Source organism: Sciurus carolinensis, unplaced genomic scaffold, assembly GCF_902686445.1.
Source record: "Sciurus carolinensis unplaced genomic scaffold, mSciCar1.2, whole genome shotgun sequence".
NCBI lineage: Eukaryota > Metazoa > Chordata > Mammalia > Rodentia > Sciuridae > Sciurus > Sciurus carolinensis.
This window is the reverse complement of record NW_025920211.1, coordinates 1-18,432: the sequence shown is the minus strand read 5'-3', so window position 1 is coordinate 18,432 and position 18,432 is coordinate 1. Positions and strand designations below refer to the sequence as shown.

Below are 18,432 nucleotides of genomic sequence, written 5' to 3'. Positions count from 1 at the left end.
GGCACATTCCTGAACCATCAGCACTTCTGTAGCCAGAACCTGCCTGCAGAAGAAAGGCCTCAACTGCTGCCTTTTAAGCCAGCCCAAGTGAAGGGTCCTCTCCTGCCAACACTCCTTTAGCTAGGAAAGTGACAGCACTGAGCTGGGTGGAACATAAGGTATAGATGAGTTTTGGTGGGTCTGTTTATCTGGAGCAGTTAGAATGGAGCAGTTTCTGTGATGGCAGTGTCCTGCAGAGCAGGACTGTCTGCTCATGGAAGACCTGTGTCTTGTAAAGTGAATCTCCTCCTCCTCTGTGGGGGTGACATATGCCATATAGGAGGTGGCAGCAGCATTCTCTTGGAGGACTGAATCACTGGGAGGGTGGGTAGCCTAGACCAGGGGCCAACACAGCAGTAGCAGTGACCTCCTGGCCATCCATTTTTCTTCCACCCATGAGCTTCAGTGGCTTCTCAGCTTCATCCGATTCTCAAACTCCACACATGCATAGCCTTTGTATAGATGAGGATGCACCTGTTCTACAGGCATGTCAATCTTTTTAATTTTGCAAAGGTGGAAAATATCTCCATGTTATTATCCTTGGTCACATTCCTGGTGAGGCTTCCAACATGCAGTTTGGGTTTAGGGGAAAGGCTCTGCATTTCCTCTCCTTTTTGTATTTGAGGTGGTTTGACTTTTGGAGCAGGATCACCACCTTTGCCATGTCTGCACCCAGAAGACTGGGAGATCCAGAGGAACTGCTGGAATGGGAGCAGCAGGATGTGCTGGAGCTTCCCCAGCACCTGGATGCAGAGGAGGTGCTGGAGACACTGCTGGATACTGTGCTGCTGCTGAATCCTGAGTTGAAGGTGGAACTGCACAGAGAATTCATATCACTGCTGCTTCCACTGGAAGCACTGAAACTCTTCCAAGGCTTATTCTTGCCATAATCCTTCTCACTCATGTCCTTGGTGGTCCATCTGACTTTAGAGCAGTCCTTGGTAGGAGGGGGATCCCTAGTGCTGGATGTTTTATTATTTTTTGACTCCTATGAAACTCTTCTTTTTCACTCCTCATAAATCCATTCTCTCCTTCAGGAGTTCAGAGCAGCAATGGCAGCCTTACTTATCTCAATACTCACTTCTAACTAGAGTCTGAGAAAGGATACCCAATGGATTGCAAATTACACTAAAGAGCAGCAACTTCTAGCTGCCACTACCTCCTCCTGCTCTCCTCAGCTGCTCCCTCATGGTGTATTCTTAAAATATATTGTTTTAAATTATATTTATTTATTTTTATTTTTGCTAATGGATAGCATTCATTTTTTTCTCTCATAAGTCACTTCCTACCTCAACCAAGTTAATGTGGACTTTTCCCTATTTTGTTGTGTGAACTTTATAGTTCTAGATTAGATTATTATCCTAGATTAAACTTAGAACTGTCAGATATTTGAATTAATTTTTGTGTGTTCTGTTATTTTTCTGCTGATGCTGTAACACATGATCACACACAGGTGGATCTTTACAACAGACATTTACAATCTCACAGTTCCAGTGGCCCAAAACCTAAATCAAGGTGTTGTCAGGTTCCTTCTTCCTCAGCCAGCTCTGAGGGAGAGTCCTCTCAACCTCTTTCAGCTGCTGGGCTGCAGGCATTCTGGGCATATGGAAGCATAACCATAGGCTTCCCTCAATTTTTTCCTTGGCTATCTCCTGTGTTTCTCCTCTCTTATCTGTATTTCCCCCTCATTGTGTAAAGATGCTTCTCATTGAATATAGAGATTGCCCAACAAACCCAGGACAATCTCATTTGAAAGCCTTGATTTTATTGCCTTTTTGATGGTCTCTTAACCAAGCACGTGGTCTTTTCTTACAGATAACTGTACAGGTTAATTGGAGTCCAGCTATGAGGCTTAAGTGGAGAGCTAATAAGGAGGCAAGCATACAAGATGGGAAAGAGTGAAAAGTGGCTTCCATGGGAAACCAGTCCAGTTTATTTTCTATTCAGGGTCATATCATGTTACCTAGGTTACATATTATAGTTAGCTTTGTGCGTGTGCAGATCACATATCTTGCTTACATCTCAGAATCCACTACTACCAAAGGTTATTATAACAAATTAATATCTCCTGACCTCAAGGACAGAGGATTTGCAGAGTTTATCTAAGCCATTCAAACAGAGCACCTTTTATCCTGAGGAGTGTGCTCAACTTGAAGGATTTTCGCTCATACATTGACTGACCTGAAATCCATGCAGATGCTGGAAACTATGACTTAGATGTCTATCTTGGTGGATCACAATCCAACCTCTTACACATGATGTGAGATGAAATTTGTAGGTCATTATTTTTCCATTTGGATAGTCATTTCTATTGTCTGTTGAAAAACCATTCATTTCCCATTAAATCATCTTAGAATCTTTTTTGAAAGTCAGATGATCATTTGTATGTGGATCTGTTTCTGAGCTGTCTCTTTAGTTCCACTGGTCTGTATTCCAGGCTTCATGCTGATGTCCTACGACTGATTGCTGTAGCTTTCGTTATCATTTCATCTCTGAGATCAGGTAATATAAATCCTTAGGTCTTCCACAAAAATTATTTTGGCCATTCTAGGTCATTTGAAGTCCCACATATGTTTTATAATCAGCTTGTTAATTTCTACAAAAAAAAGCCTTCTTGGATTTTGATCAAGATTGTATTAGATTTATAAGTCCATTTGGGTAGAAAGGACAGAAAGATATCCTTGGTCTCAGGAATTTCAGTTTAACAGTAACTACTGACCAAACGTTTTTTCTCTGGGTGTAAGAAATTAGTGATATGAAGATTAAATGAAATCAACCAATAAACTATTGTGGTCTGGTGAGGATTCAGTTGTAGAACATCCTGGCTGCACATAGAGGTGTTGTTCCAAATCTGTGACCAGGGAACGGTAAGAAGGGCTGAATCCTGACTGGTTGGGTAACCAAAGGTGGCTGACTCTTAGAGAACAGGGTCTCCAGGTAGTGTAAAATCTTCTAGAAGATGAGAGATAGGGAGAGTTTCCTCATGTGAGCTGGTTCACATGAGAAGGAGCAGGTTTGTGGGTTGATGGCATATGAGTCACGTGAGAGGATGAGTGGACTTGGCTCTTTACAGAGAAGTTGGAAGACCAGGTCCTTGTGGATTCTGTGGGGGGGTGGGACAGGAATGAGATGTCTCCCACAAGAAGGGCTGTGTGTAGGCTGTCAATTATTTTTTCTCAGCATATAGAATATATAAAAAACTCAAAACCACTTAAAACAAATAAACCAATAAAGTGGGAAAATGATCTGAATAAACACTTTCTTGAAGAAATACAAATGACCAATAAACATATGAAAAATGCTCAATATCATTAACCATCAAGAAAACACAAATTGAAATTATGAGATTTGATTTTATTCAGGTTAGAATAGCTATCATATCAAAATTAATGAATACTGACTAAGATATGGATAAAAAGGAACACGTATACGGTTTGGGAGAGTAATTTATTATATTTACTGTGGGAGTAGATTGGAGGCTTGTCAAAAACCTGAAAATACAACTGTCCTATGACTCAGCTGTCCCAGATCTAAGTGTTTCTCTGAGGGAAATTAAGTTTCCCTATAGAGATGTCTGTATACCTATGATGATTGTGGCACTGTTCACAATAGCTAAGGTACAGAATCAATTAGGTGTCCATCAGCAGGGGAATGGAGAAAAAACTATGGTTACACATATGTGGGTGTGTGTGAGCATGTATATATGTATACAGATACATATATATAGGTGAATGTCTATGTATGTATACATATATACTTTATATATGTATATATGTATATACATGTATACTTTATATGAATATGTAAATAATTTCAATCTTATTTACATGTATATATAGCTTCTTCATATATATAAATATACAAATATATGACAGACTATTATTAGACCATAAAGAAGAATGAAGTCCTATCATTTCCAGGAAAGTGGATGGAACTGAGGTTATTGTGTTAAATGAAATTACACAGAGAGACATGAGAACAAATGCTGCACATTCTCTCTCATGTGTGGAAACGTAACAAGAAAGATCTGTAAGTAGAAGAAAATTGCTAGGGATTGGAAAATGTGATGGGGGAGATGGTTTGAGGGCCATGTATGCAAGTGTGGAAATATCCCAGTGAGTTCCCTTTCTTTATACAATTATTATGTGATAGAAATTATGATAAAAATAGAGGAAATGTGACTTCTCCAAAAAATGATAAAATAAAATCTCAGCTCAGGGAGAAGCTAAAGCATCATTTCTACACTATAGGTCCTTATGAACTATATTAATGAACAAAGAGAAAGATACCAAGTTTCTAGATTCTGAATACCAGAGAGCACTCTCAGGAGCTTGCTGTAAACCCCTTAATACACAAAGCTCCTCATGCCAGTGAGAACTCTGCAGGGACACCTCCTGCCCTTTAGGAGATGGTGAAAGTCACCCACACCCAGGGAGGTGCCAGCAACATGCAGGTGCCCTTGAGTGCATTTGATGAAAGAACTCGGTGATATAAAAGAAAAGTTACTGCTTCACAGAGGAAAGGGGTGTGTGTGAAATATCCCTCCCTGCAATGAAAAAGGAAAATGCTTTCATAAAACTGAAATCTTTTGCTGCATTCCAAAGGTCAGTAGGGTACAGAGAAAATGTTTGTCAAATGTATTTTCTGCCAACTGCCACCACTGAACCACCTGGGGGAGCTACAGTTGCAGCATTGCTGACTGTACACTGGGGTCAACTTGCCCCTCAGGTGTGCTCTTACTGCCTTTTAAAACTACTGTGAGTAGATGACCCCAGTGTCAGCTGTGTCCCTTCTGCTGGTTTTATGCACTTCATTGGATTTCCACCTGCACCTATTCCTCTAGGATCCAAGTTTGGAGTTTTTGATCTGCTAACAATATCATATGTTGCATCCTGTTGGACATTTCTCATTGTATTTTTGAATCAGAGAGGGAAACAGAGCCAGGACCTCCTAGGAGTTCAAGTTCACAAGAATGAAGACAAAAATTATGAAGTGTTCATATGCCATAATTTACATACAGTTTAAGCATACCCAATCTGAAAACCAAAATAGAAAATGACCCCAAATTTGATATTTTGTGAACATCATAGCACTGCTCAAAAACTTTTAGATTTTGGAACTTTTTAAATTTTACCTTTTTGAATTAGGGATGTTCAACCAGTAAAATGTGTTTAAATATTTCAAAATTGAAAATTCTGAAGTGTGAAACAATTCTTGTCTCAAGCTTTTCTAGTAAGTTACTCCACTATGCATTTTTGCCAAAACAATTATTTCTCACATTAATGTCTGTGTCATTTATTTTCTGTTTTTAGTGAATTAAAATCTATAAGTGCTTTTGTTTCAAAAGAGAAAAATTGAGCAAATGAATGCAATTTTTAAAATAGAAGTTTGATTTTATTAATTTTATTTGTTACATGTTTTCATTTCTAAGTCATAGGCTTAAAACAGAGAATCAGAAGTTAATTCCATGATGTAAAAGAATGGATTTTACATGATGATTACAGAATTGGAGGCCCAGGGCCTCATGTGAATGGGTTGTGTCACATTTTCTTATAATAATGAGAGGAACGAACAACCTTCGCCAGACTGTGGAGGACACTGCATCGTGTACTCAGTTCAAACACTCATGCAGTGTTGTCCTGACACATCTTGTGGACATGTCATGGTTAGACATCTAACTTCATTTTGGGGGCAGTGGCGTTACCAGAGATTGAACCTTGGAGTGCTTTGCCACTGAGCTACATCTCCCGGTTTTTTATTTTTTATATTTCATTTTTATTAGGGTCTCCAGATTTGCTTCCAGTTCTGATGTTCCAGAGGCTGGACTTGAATTTGTGATCCTCCTGCCTCAGTTTCCTGACTGGTAGGAATATAGCCATGCTCCAGATTGCTCAGCTCATCTAAATAACTTGATATTGGGAAATTAAATTCAAGCAGTCCTATTTTGATGATTCTAGAAGATACTGTTGGTATCTATGTTAAATTTTTGGTCACTCTCTCAAAGATTTAAAAATATGAACAAAATGGTGCTAATTGTTAAACTGAAATGAATTTGCCCCAAACTGGTCTCCATACTTGGGTGATAAAGTTTGTCCCAAAGTGGCCTCCATATATGGTGAACTCTAACGTATCTTGATATGCAAATAATGTGTAAGCTATCTTAACTGTAGGAATTCCCTTGTAACCAAGCAACTAAATCTTAGCCAATCATAGCAGGACAGCTTCAGGAAATCCTGTGCTGAGAATTGATCTGACCACGTGCTTGTGGTCAAAAGTGCTGACTGCAGCCAATCGGGTGACTTCCAGATGGAGCTTCCTCTTTCTGACTGAGTGTAATCTGCAGTGGTGAGGTGTTTAACAGTCTTCAGTCCCAAGTGAAATCTGGTATTAGAACCGTTTATTTTTTTTCTTTTTCTTTACTGCAAGCTTTCCAAATCAACTGTTCTCCATTTTTTTTTAAATGGTTCCAATCTATGGACCAACTGTGAGAACCTGCCTACGTTCCTTCTGACATTTGGGGATCAGAGACCATTTTCTTACTATCTTTGAGTCATGTAGAAGTAAAGTGACCTAAAGTCCCCAGGAACACTGAAGAGGTTGACATGGGAATAAGTGCATTCCCACCAGAGGGTCGAAAGTTAGGCTACATCTTAAGAGCCCTGAAGTTGGGAAAGAAATGGTGACAGCAAGAGTTCTACCCCCATGAGAGTAGAAAGCTGTGAGGACCAGCTGGGAGACTTACAGGGGCAGGGCCCTGGAAAATGCAGGGAATGCCCTTGAAGGGGTCCCCTCTGAACAAATGTCCATTCCAGAGAGCATCTTTGTGGGCTCAGGGAAGAGCAGCATCCACCAAGTGATATTTTCTTCCTCTTTTACTCTCAGGGTAGCTGCTGGACTTGAAGTGGTCAGAAGACACAATCACTAGGCTGGTCTGGTGGAGGAGATAGATATATCAAATGCCATTTGAAAAGTCTGCATCCTGCTTGCTGGCCTGTCTGTACAGGATTTCAGCAAGCCTGACTGTTCCTGGGAGAAAGTTCATGTTTCAATGCAGTGTCCTGTTTTGACTATTAACCTGGGATTGGCAATGTAATTACTGTAACCTGTGGATTTTTCCTTATTTAAACCTATGCAGGTAAGCTAAAAGGACCCTGGATTTCACACAAGGGCTGGAGAGACAGCACCAAGGAGAAGGTGTGCATAGGAAGTGTGGAGAGAACAGAGTCAATTTGAAGAACTGCATGAGTGCAGCTCATTAACCATGAAAGCAGCAGTAATTGGGAGTAGAGAAGACAATTCTTTAACACCAAAGTAAATTAGTAGAAACCCACTAAATATCATGTTCAAAAAAGGGAATCAAAAAATTATTTCAAAGAATATTCACTTGCTTCTCAGAACTGTAAGTCTCTAGTAGTTATTAAACATATCTTTTTATCTTAGAAAATTAATTGGTTAATTCTGGAAACAATATACGACAATTGTGTGTAGTTTTATGTAGCAAGGAAAAGTTAAATTGGCAATCATGCAGTAAAAATATAAACAGTGGTAACATCAAAATCATCCTGTTTTTGGTAATAATAATGAAACAAAAATAAAAACAATGACAAAATCATTCTGTAGGAATTATGCAGTATTGTAATATTGTAACTAATTTTTCCTTCATTACATTATTAGCATTCATTCTCATTTTAGGAATTAATGTTTGGAGATCCTGAACTACTTGCCTATGTCACAGACCTGGAATGTGGAAAGTTTCTCTCACTCCAGGGACCACAGTGTACAAAAGAAATTCATACACCTCTTGAAGTTTTTCTTGATGTTGGACATAGGTATGTAAAGTGTTTGTAGCAACAGATTATCCAGGCATATAAATAGGTGTTGAACTGGTCATCCTTGCAGTGTTTCAAGAGGATCCCTGAACTGATAGATGTCTGTCAGTTAAGAGGTTGTTAAAATTTGTAGTGATTGTGACAACATTAGGGAGCAGGTGGCAGCAATTTCAAGTACTGGACAAAAGGGGAAGGAAGAGCTGCAGACATAATGAGAATGGATGTATGTGGGAAAAGCTAATACACAAACCCGTTCAGGACTGCAGAGCTGTGACAGCAATGTTTCCTAGAGGAGAGTTTAGCATTTTATAATTCCCATTCACTATGGCTGGACCAGCATTTTATTGCTTTCTGGTTGTTGGTTTCACCTGTGTGGTTTCCATAACTGTGGTTCCATGTGTGTGAGATGAATGGGCCACATGTTTATGGGGAGATGGGCTGTTCTGGGTATGACAGCTCAGTCTAGGGAGGGGCACCCTGGGAAACCTCTGAGTAACCACAGAAACCTACACCTGTTTGGAAAATGCAGCAATTCACAATACCCCAGAAATAATTACAATTGCTTGTGTAACAGAAGCATGATTATGAATGTGATCGACCTTAGAGAACACAGGGGGAAGCCTTTGGACTGTCTGGAGTAGGATGTGTCACTGTTAATGTGATAAGAAGGAGAGCTAGTGTAGCTGTGCCTGGGGATGCTTGGAGTCATTATTTTCTGTGACAATTCTTTAGAAGTAAAATGCTTAAAATTGTCAATCGCTTTGTAGTCTATGAAGGGAATTGTTATTACAGACAACATTGTAGAATTCTTCCCTGTTTTTAGTCTGTTTTGAGTTTTTTCATTTGCAACAGTGCTTTTTCCCTTGGAGTATGAAGATGGCATCAAATAGTTCACCACTGCACAGTGTATTCTGGAGCGCCAGATTTGATGAAGTGAGTGTGAAACATGTTTTAAATAATGGTCTGTTTCAAAACTGAATTTGCAATAGATTCAAATGTCATTTAGAGAGTCCTGTGTGGATTTAAAAAGTCACTTATAGTTGGGAACAAGTGGCACAAACCTCTGATCCCAACTACTCAGGGGTCTGAGGGAGGATGATTGCAAGTTGGAAGTCAGCCTCAGCAATTAGCAAGACTATGTCTTAAAATGGAATGAAAAAAAATGGTTTTGGGGTGTAGGTCAGTGGTAGAGCACTTCCATATACTAGGCCCTGGATTCAATCTCTAGTAGTGTGAAAGAGAAAAAATTATTTGCAGCAAAATGTTTTGATGTGAAAACATTTTAAAAACCAAGGGAATGTATTTTTATTATTTTCTCTAATGTCTTCTTTTTGATTATGTCTTTCTGGTTATGTGTAAAAATGCTGAAATGTTTATAAGATTTATATTAAGCCATATGGCCATTTTGACAGTATTAATTCTGCCTATCCAAGAGCATGGGAGATGTTTCCATCTTCTAAGGTTTTCTTTCATTTCTTTCTTTAGTCTTTTGTAGTTTCCATTATAGGGGACTTTCATCTCTTTTGGTAGATGGATTCCCAATAATTTTATTTTTTTGAGGCCATGGTGAATGTGGTAATTTTCCTAATTTCTCTTTCAGAGGATTCATCACTTATGAATAGAAATGCATTAGATTTATTACTGTTGATTTTATATCCTGCTGCTTTGCTGAATTCATTTATGAATTCTAGAAGTTTTCTGATGGAATTTTTTGGATCCTTGAAACACAGAATCATGTCATTGACATGTAGTGATAGTTTGAGTGTTTCTTTTCCCTTAGTATCCTTTAATTTCTTTGGTGTGTCTATTTACTTTCTCTACAGTTTCCTAGACACTTTTGAATAGAATTGATGAAAGAGGACATCCCTGTCTTGTTCCAGTTTTCGAGGGTATGCTTTCAGTTTTTCTCCATTTCATGTGCTGTTGACTGTGGGCTTATCATAGATAGCCTTTATAATGTTGAGATATGTTACTAGTATCCGTATTTTTTCTAGTGTTTTGAGTATGAAGGGGTACTGTATTTTTTAAAAGTTTTCCTGTATCTATTGAGTTGATCATATGATTCTAGGGCTATTGGGTCTGAAGTTTTGTTTCCTTGATGTGTCTTTGACTGTTTTTGGTATCAGTGTGATAGTTGCTTCATAGAATGAATTTGGAAGGTTCCCTCCTTTTGTATTTCATGGAATACTTTGTGGAGTATTGGAATTAGGTCTTCTTTGAAGTTTTGTAAATGTCAAGAATCCTTCTGGTCCCAGGCTTTTCTTGTTCTGGTAGGCCTCTGATGGCTTCTTCTATTTCATTGCTTGAAACTGATCTGCTTAAATTGTGTATGTCCCCCTGATTTAGTTTGGGTGAATCATATGTGTCTAGAAATCTGTTGATGTCTTTTAGATTTTCTATATTGTTGAAGTATAGATTTTCAAAATAGCTTCTAATTTTGTTTTTCAGTAGTGTCTGTCATGATATTTCCTTTTTTATCATGAATTTTAGTCATTTGAGTTTTCTCTATCCTCTTTGTTGGTGTGGCTAATGTTCTATTAATCTTGTTTATTTTTTCTAAGAATTAACTTTTTGTTTTTTTAAGTTTTCCAATTGTTTTTTTTTTGTGTTCAGAATTTTTTTTAAATTTTTTATATTTATTTATTTTTTTAATTGTATACAAATGGGATACATGTTGTTTCTCTATTTGTACATAGAGTCAAGGCATACCATTTGTGTAATCATACGATTACATAGGGCAATGATGTTTATTTTTTTTCCCTTCCCCTCCACCCCTCCCACCCCTCTTTTCCTTCTATACAGGACTTCTTTCTTTCATTCTTACCGCTCTCCATATCCCTAACCCTAAACCTAACCCTAAACCTAATGCTAACCCCTCCCACCCCCCATTATATGTCCTCATCCGCTTATCAGCGAGATCATTCGTCCTTTAGTTTTTTGAGATTGGCTTATCTCACTTAGCATGATGTTCTCCAATTTTGTCCATTTGCCTACAAATGCCATAATTTTATCATTCTTCATTGCGGAGTAATATTCCATTGTATAAATATGCCACAGTTTCTTTATCCATTCATCAACTGAGGGACATCTAGGTTGGTTCCACAATCTGGCTATGGTGAATTGAGCAGCAATGAACATTGATGTGACTGCATCTCTGTAGTATGCTGATTTTAAGTCCTTTGGGTATAGGTCAAGGAGTGGGATAGCTGGGTCAAATGGTGTTTCCATTCCAAGCTTTCTGAGGAATCTCCACACTGCTTTCCAGAGTGGCTGCACTAATTTGCAATCCCACCAGCAATGTATGAGTGTTCCTTTTTCACCACATCCTCGCCAACACCTAATGTTGCTTGTATTCTTGATAATTGCCATTCTAATTGGGGTGAGATGAAATCTTAGGGTAGTTTTGATTTGCATTTCCCTTATTACTAGTGATGTTGAACATTTCTTCATATATCTGTTGATTACTTGTACATCTTCTTCTGTGAAGTGTCTGTTCATTTCCTTAGCCCATTTGTTGATTGGATTATTTGTATTCTTTGTGTAGAGTTTTTTGAGTTCTTTATAGATTCTGGAAATTAGCGCTCTATCTGAGGTATGGTTGGCAAAGATATTCTCCCACTCCGTAGGCTCTCTCTTCACATTTCTGATAGTTTCCTTTGCTGAGAGAAAGCTTTTTAGTTTGAATCTATCCCAGTTGTTGATTCTTGCTTTTATTTCTTGTGCTATGGGAGTCCTGTTAAGGAAGTCTGATCCTAAGCCAACAAGTTGAAGATTTGGACCTACTTTTTCTTCTATAAGATGCAGGGTCTCTGGTCTGATTCCGAGGTCCTTGATCCATTTTGAGTTGAGTTTTGTGTAGGGTGAGAGATAGGGATTTAATTTCATTCTATTGCATATGGTTTTCCAGTTTTCCCAGCACCATTTGTTGAAGAGGCTATCTTTCCTCCATTGCATATTTTTGGAACCTTTGTCTAGTATGAGAAAATTGAATTTATTTGGGTTTGTGTCCATGTCCTCTATTCTGTACCATTGATCTACCTATTTTGGTCCCAATACCATGCCGTTTTTGTTACTATTGCTTTGTAGTAGAGTTGAAGATCTGGTATTGCAATACCCCCTGCTTCGCTCTTGCTACTGAGGATTGCTTTAGCTATTCTAGGTTTTTTATTCTTCCAGATGAATTTCATAATTGCTTGCTCTATTTCTGCAAGGTACATCATTGGGATTTTAATTGGAATTGCATTGAATCTGTATAGCACTTTAGGTAGTATAGCCATTTTGACAATATTAACTCTGCCTATCCAATTGTTTCTTTGTTTTAATTTCACTGATGTCAGCTCTGATTTTAGTTATTTTCTATCTTCTATTACTTTGTGTGTTTATCTGTTCTTCTCTTTCTAGGGTTTGAGATGTAATGTTTGGTCTTTTATTTGTTGACTTTTTATTCTTTTTATTGAATGAGTTCAGTGCAATGAATTTTCCTCTTACCCCTGCTTTCATAGTGTACCAAAGATTTTGATATGTTCATAAGTTCTGTCTTTTACCTATAAGGATTGTTCTTATCTACTCCCTGATGTCTTCTGCTATTCTTGAATCATTCAGCAGTGTATTATTTGGTCTCCAGGCATTGGAGTAGTCTCTAATATGCTGGGTTCCAACCCTAGCACGGGTTGTAATGTTCACAGGTGATGGAGTAGGCATCGGCAAGGTGAAGAACAAAGCAACACAAACTGAAGGAATGGATACTAAGTTCTAAATTTTATTTTTTCAACTCAGCTTTTTATACATTAAAAGGTTGACAGTTACACATGCTTTTCCAGAACAGAAAAAGATCACAAGGAAAAATAGCAAAAATATCTTGTATAATTATTACTAGACCAGGCAATGAAGTATTCTAATTAATTTTAGTAATTGCTTACTCATGATAACCTATAACTAAGCAATAAGACATATTAATATTGCTTAACAAATCATAAAGGTTAAAGCAAGTTCAGCAAGGTTGAGTAAATGACAGTTGTGTGGCTACTGCTGTGGTTAATAAGTACTAGAGAGTTTAAGCTAACAATAATATGACATCATCTTCTACTGTCTGAACTTAACATTGAGGAACTTTTTTCTCCAGGGGATAGGTGGCCAATAATATTTACAGTATTTAGTAAATCCTAATCTTTTTTTTTTTTTGCTTTTTTTATTGTAAACAAATGGGATACATGTTGTTTCTCTATTTTTTTTTATTTTTTTTTACGTTTACATAGGGTAATGATGTTTATTATATTTTTCCCCCTCCCCCCCCACCCCCCCCCCCCCCCCCACCCCTCCCACCCCTCTTTTCCCTCTACACAGTCCTTCTTTCCTTCATTCTTACTGCTCTCCTTAGCCTAACTCTAAACCTAACCCTAAACCTAATGCTAGCCCCTCCCACCCCCCATTATATGTCCTCATCCGCTTATCAGCGAGATCATTCGTCCTTTAGTTTTTTGAGATTGGCTTATCTCACTTAGCATGATATTCTCCAATTTCGACCATTTGCCTACAAATGCCATAATTTTATCATTCTTCATTGCGGAGTAATATTCCATTGTATAAATATGCCACAGTTTCTTTATCCATTCATCAACTGAAGGACATCTAGGTTGGTTCCACAATCTGGCTATGGTGAATTGAGCAGCAATGAACATTGATGTGGCTGTATCTCTGTAGTATGCTGATTTTAAGTCCTTTGGGTATAGGCCAAGGAGTGGGATAGCTGGGTCAAATGGTGTTTCCATTCCAAGCTTTCTGAGGAATCTCCACACTGCTTTCCAGAGTGGTTGCACTAATTTGCAACCCCACCAGCAATGTATGAGTGTTCCTTTTTCACCACATCCTCGCCAACACCTATTGTTGCTTGTATTCTTGATAATCGCCATTCTAATTGGGGTGAGATGAAATCTTAGGGTAGTTTTGATTTGCATTTCCCTTATTACTAGGGATGTTGAACATTTTTTCATATATCTGGTGATTACTTGTACATCTTCTTCTGTGAAGTGTCTGTTCATTTCCTTAGCCCATTTGTTGATTGGATTATTTGTATTCTTCGTGTAGAGTTTTTTGAGTTCTTTATAGATTCTGGAAATTAGCGCTCTATCTGAGGTATGGTTGGCAAAGATATTCTCCCACTCTGTAGGCTCTCTCTTCACATTTCTGATAGTTTCCTTTGCTGAGAGAAAGCTTTTTAGTTTGAATCTATCCCAGTTGTTTATTCTTGCTTTTATTTCTTGTGCTATGGGAGTCCTGTTAAGGAAGTCTGATCCTGAGCCAACAAGTTGAAGATTTGGACCTACTTTTTCTTCTATAAGATGCAGGGTCTCTGGTCTGATTCCGAGGTCCTTGATCCATTTTGAGTTGAGTTTTGTGTAGGGTGAGAGCATAGGGGTTTAGTTTCATTCTATTGCATATAGTTTTCCAGTTTTCCCAGCACCATTTGTTGAAGAGGCTATCTTTTCTCCATTGCATATTGTTGGAACCTTTGTCTAGTATGAGAAAATTGTATTTATTTGGGTTTGTGTCCATGTCCTCTATTCTGTACCATTGATCTACCTGTCTATTTTGGTACCAATACCATGCCGTTTTTGTTACTATTGCTTTGTAGTAGAGTTGAAGATCTGGTATTGCAATACCCCCTGCTTCGCTCTTGCTACTGAGGATTGCTTTAGCTATTCTAGGTTTTTTATTCTTCCAGATGAATTTCATAATTGCTTGCTCTATTTCTGCGAGGTACATCATTGGGATTTTAATTGGAATTGCATTGAATCTGTATAGAACTTTAGGTAGTATAGCCATTTTGACGATATTAATTCTGCCTATCCAGGAACATGGGAGATCTTTCCATCTTCTAAGGTTTTCTTGAATTTCTTTCTTTAGTGTTCTGTAGTTCTCATTGTAGAGGTCTTTCACCTCTTTTGTGAGATTGATTCCCAAGTATTTTATTTTTTTCGATGCTATTGTGAATGGAGTAGTTTTCCTAATTTCTCTTTCTGAAGATTCATCACTTATGTATAAAAATGCATTGGATTTATGAGCATTGATCTTGTAACCTGCTACTTTACTGAATTCACTTATGAGTTCTAAAAGTTTTCTGGTGGAATTTCCAGGTTCCTCTAAATATATAATCATGTCATCAGCGAACAGGGATAGTTTGAGTTCTTCTTTTCCTATTCGTATCCCTTTAATTTCTTTGGTTTGTCTGATTGCTCTGGCTAGAGTCTCAAGGACGATGTTGAATAGAAGCGGTGAAAGAGGGCATCCCTGCCTTGTTCCAGTTTTTAGGGGGAACGCTTTCAGTTTTTCACCATTTAGAATGATATTAGCCATGGGCTTAGCGTAGATGGCCTTTATAATGTTTAGGAATGTTCCCATTACCCCAATTTTTTCTAGTGTTTTGAGCATGAAGGGATGCTGTATTTTATCAAATGCTTTTTCTGCATCTATTGAAATAATCATGTGATTCTTAACTTTAAGTCTGTTGATATGGTGAATGACATTTATTGATTTCCGAATGTTGAACCAACCTTGCATCCCTGGGATAAAACCCACTTGATCGTGGTGCACTATCTTTTTAATATATATTTGTATGCAATTTGCTAAAATTTTGTTGAGAATTTTTGCATCGATGTTCATTAAGGATATTGGTCTGAAATTTTCTTTCCTTGATGTGTCTCTGTCTGGTTTAGGTATCAGGGTGATATTGGCTTCATAGAACGAGTTTGGTAGGGTTCCCTCCTCTTCTATTTCATGGAATAGTTTGAGGAGTATTGGAATGAGCTCTTCTTTAAAGGTTTTGTAGAACTCGGCTGAGAACCCATCTGGTCCTGGACTTTTCTTTGTTGGTAGGCTTTTGATGACCTCTTCTATTTCATTGCTTGAAATTGGTTTATTTAAGTTGTGTATGTCCTCCTCGTTCAGTTTAGGTAGTTCATATGTCTCTAGAAATTTGTTGATGTCTTCAAGGTTTTCTGTTTTGTTGGAGTATAGATTTTCGAAATAGCTTCTAATTATGTTTTGTATTTCACTCGTGTCTGTTGTGATGTTTCCTTGTTCATTCCGAATTTTAGTAATTTGAGTTTTCTCCCTTTTTCTCTTTGTTAGTGTGGCTAAGGGTTTATCAATTTTATTTATTTTTTCAAAGAACCAACTATTTATTTTATTAATTTTTCCGATTGTTTCTTTTGTTTCGATTTCATTGATTTCGGCTCTGATTTTAACTATTTCCTGTCTTCTACTACTTTTGGTATTGGTCTGCTCTTCTTTTTCTAGTGCTTTGAGCTGTAGTGTTAACTCGTTTATTTGTTGATTTCTACTTCTTTTTTTGAATGCACCCCATGAAATAAATCTTCCTCTAAGTACTGCTTTCATAGTGTCCCAGAGATTTTGATATGATGTGTCTTTGTTCTCGTTTACTTCTAAGAATTTTTTTATTTCCCTCCTGATGTCTTCTGTTATCCATTCATCATATAATAGTGTATTATTTAGTCTCCAGGTATTGGAGAAGTTTCTGTTTTTTATTCTGTCATTTATTTCTAATTTCAATCCATTATGATCTGATAGAGTACAAGGTAGTATCTCTATCTTCTTGTATTTACTAACAGTAGCTTTGTGGCATAAAATATGGTCTATTTTAGAGAAGGATCCATGTGCTGCTGAGAAGAAAGTGTATTCGTTCTTTGTTGGATGGTATATTCTATATATGTCCGTTAAGTCTAAATTGCTGATTGTGTTGTTGAGATCTATAGTTTCTTTATTCAATTTTTGTTTGGACGATCTATCCAGTGGTGAGAGAGGTGTGTTAAAATCGCCTAGTATTATTGTGTTGTGGTCTATTTGATTTCTGGAATTGAGAAGGATTTGTTTGACGTACGTGGATGAGCCAATGTTCGGGGCATAGATATTTATGATTGTTATGTCTTGCTGATTTATGCTTCCCTTAAGCAGCATGTAGTGTCCTTCTTTATCCCTTCTGACTAGTTTTGGTTTGAAGTCCACATTATCTGAGATGAGGATGGATACTCCAGCTTTTTTGCTGTGTCCATGTGCATGGTATGTTTTTCCCCATCCTTTCACCTTTAGTCTATGGGTGTCTCTTTCTATGAGATGTGTCTCTTGCAGGCAGCATATTGTTGGATTTTTCTTTTTAATCCAATCTGCAAGTCTGTGTCTTTTGATTGATGAATTCAGGCCATTAACATTCAGGGTTATTATTGTGATATGATTTGTATTCCCAGTCAATTGACTCATATTTGTTTTTGACATGATTCGGTTTCTCCTTTATTTGGCTATTCCTTTAGGCTAGCGCCTCCTGTTGCTGATTTGCATCGTTGTTTTTCATCTCTTCCTCATGGAATATTTTGCTGAGAATGTTCTGTAATGCTGGCTTTCTTTTTGTAAATTCCTTTAGCTTTTGTTTATCATGGAAGGATCTTATTTCATCGTCAAATTTGAAGGTAAGTTTTGCTGGGTATAAGATTCTTGGTTGGCATCCATTTTCTTTCAGGGCTTGGTATATGTTGTTCCAGGCCCTTCTAGCTTTTAGGGTCTGGATTGAAAAATCTGCTGATATTCTTATTGGTTTCCCTCTGAATGTAATTTGATTCTTTTCTCTCGCGGCCTTTAAAATTCTGTCTTTATTTTGTATGTTAGGCATTTTCATAATAATGTGCCTTGGTGTGGGTCTGTTGTAATTTTGTATGTTTGGAGTTCTATAAGCCTCTTGTACTTGGTTTTCCATTTCGTTCTTCAGATTTGGGAAATTTTCTGTTATTATTTCATTGAGTAGATTGTTCATTCCTTTGGTTTGTTTCTCTAAGCCTTCCTCAATCCCAATAATTCTCAAATTTGGCCTTTTCATGATATCCCATAGTTCTTGGAGATTCTGTTCATGATTTCTTACCATCTTCTCTGTTTGTTCCACTTTGTTTTCAAGGTTAAATATTTTGTCTTCAATGTCTGAGGTTCTGTCTTCCAGGTGTTCTATCCTATTGGTTATGCTTTCTATGGAGTTTTTAACTTGGTTTATTGTTTCCTTCATTTCAAGGATTTCAGTTTGGTTTTTTTTCAGTATCTCTAACTCTTTGTTGAAATGATCTCTTGCTTCCCGTATTTGCTCTTTTAACTGTTGATTGGTGCTATCATTTAATGCCTGCATTTGCTCTTTCATCTCCTCCTTCAATGCCTGCATTTGCTCTTTCATCTCCTCATTAGCTTCCCTGATCGTTTTAATTACGTACATTCTGAACTCCCTTTCTGACATTTCTTCTGCTGTGCTGTCATTGGGTTTTATTGATGTAGTATCTAGGTTTGTTTGGGACATTTTCTTCCCTTGTTTTCTCATAATGGTCAGTTGTCAGTGGGACCCTGAGATATTGCAGTTTTCCACTATTGGCTTATAGTGTCCCAGTAGATTTCCAGTGTATCACCTCCCAGCCTTCAGTAGCCTGATGTCTTGGAGGAATCTGATAAAGCAGCTCATTCGAAGAATACTGCCCCTAGCCCCCTACTGGTTCCACGTTTTGGAACTGGCTCTGTGCGA

At 37.7% G+C, this 18,432-nt stretch overlaps 1 pseudogene; it reads right to left on the bottom strand.

Annotated features, from left to right (window-relative positions):
- Window positions 1-251: 251 nt before the first annotated feature.
- Window positions 252-1,064, bottom strand: LOC124975099 (RNA-binding protein with serine-rich domain 1-like; annotated as a pseudogene).
- Between the last annotated feature and the right edge of the window lie 17,368 nt (window positions 1,065-18,432).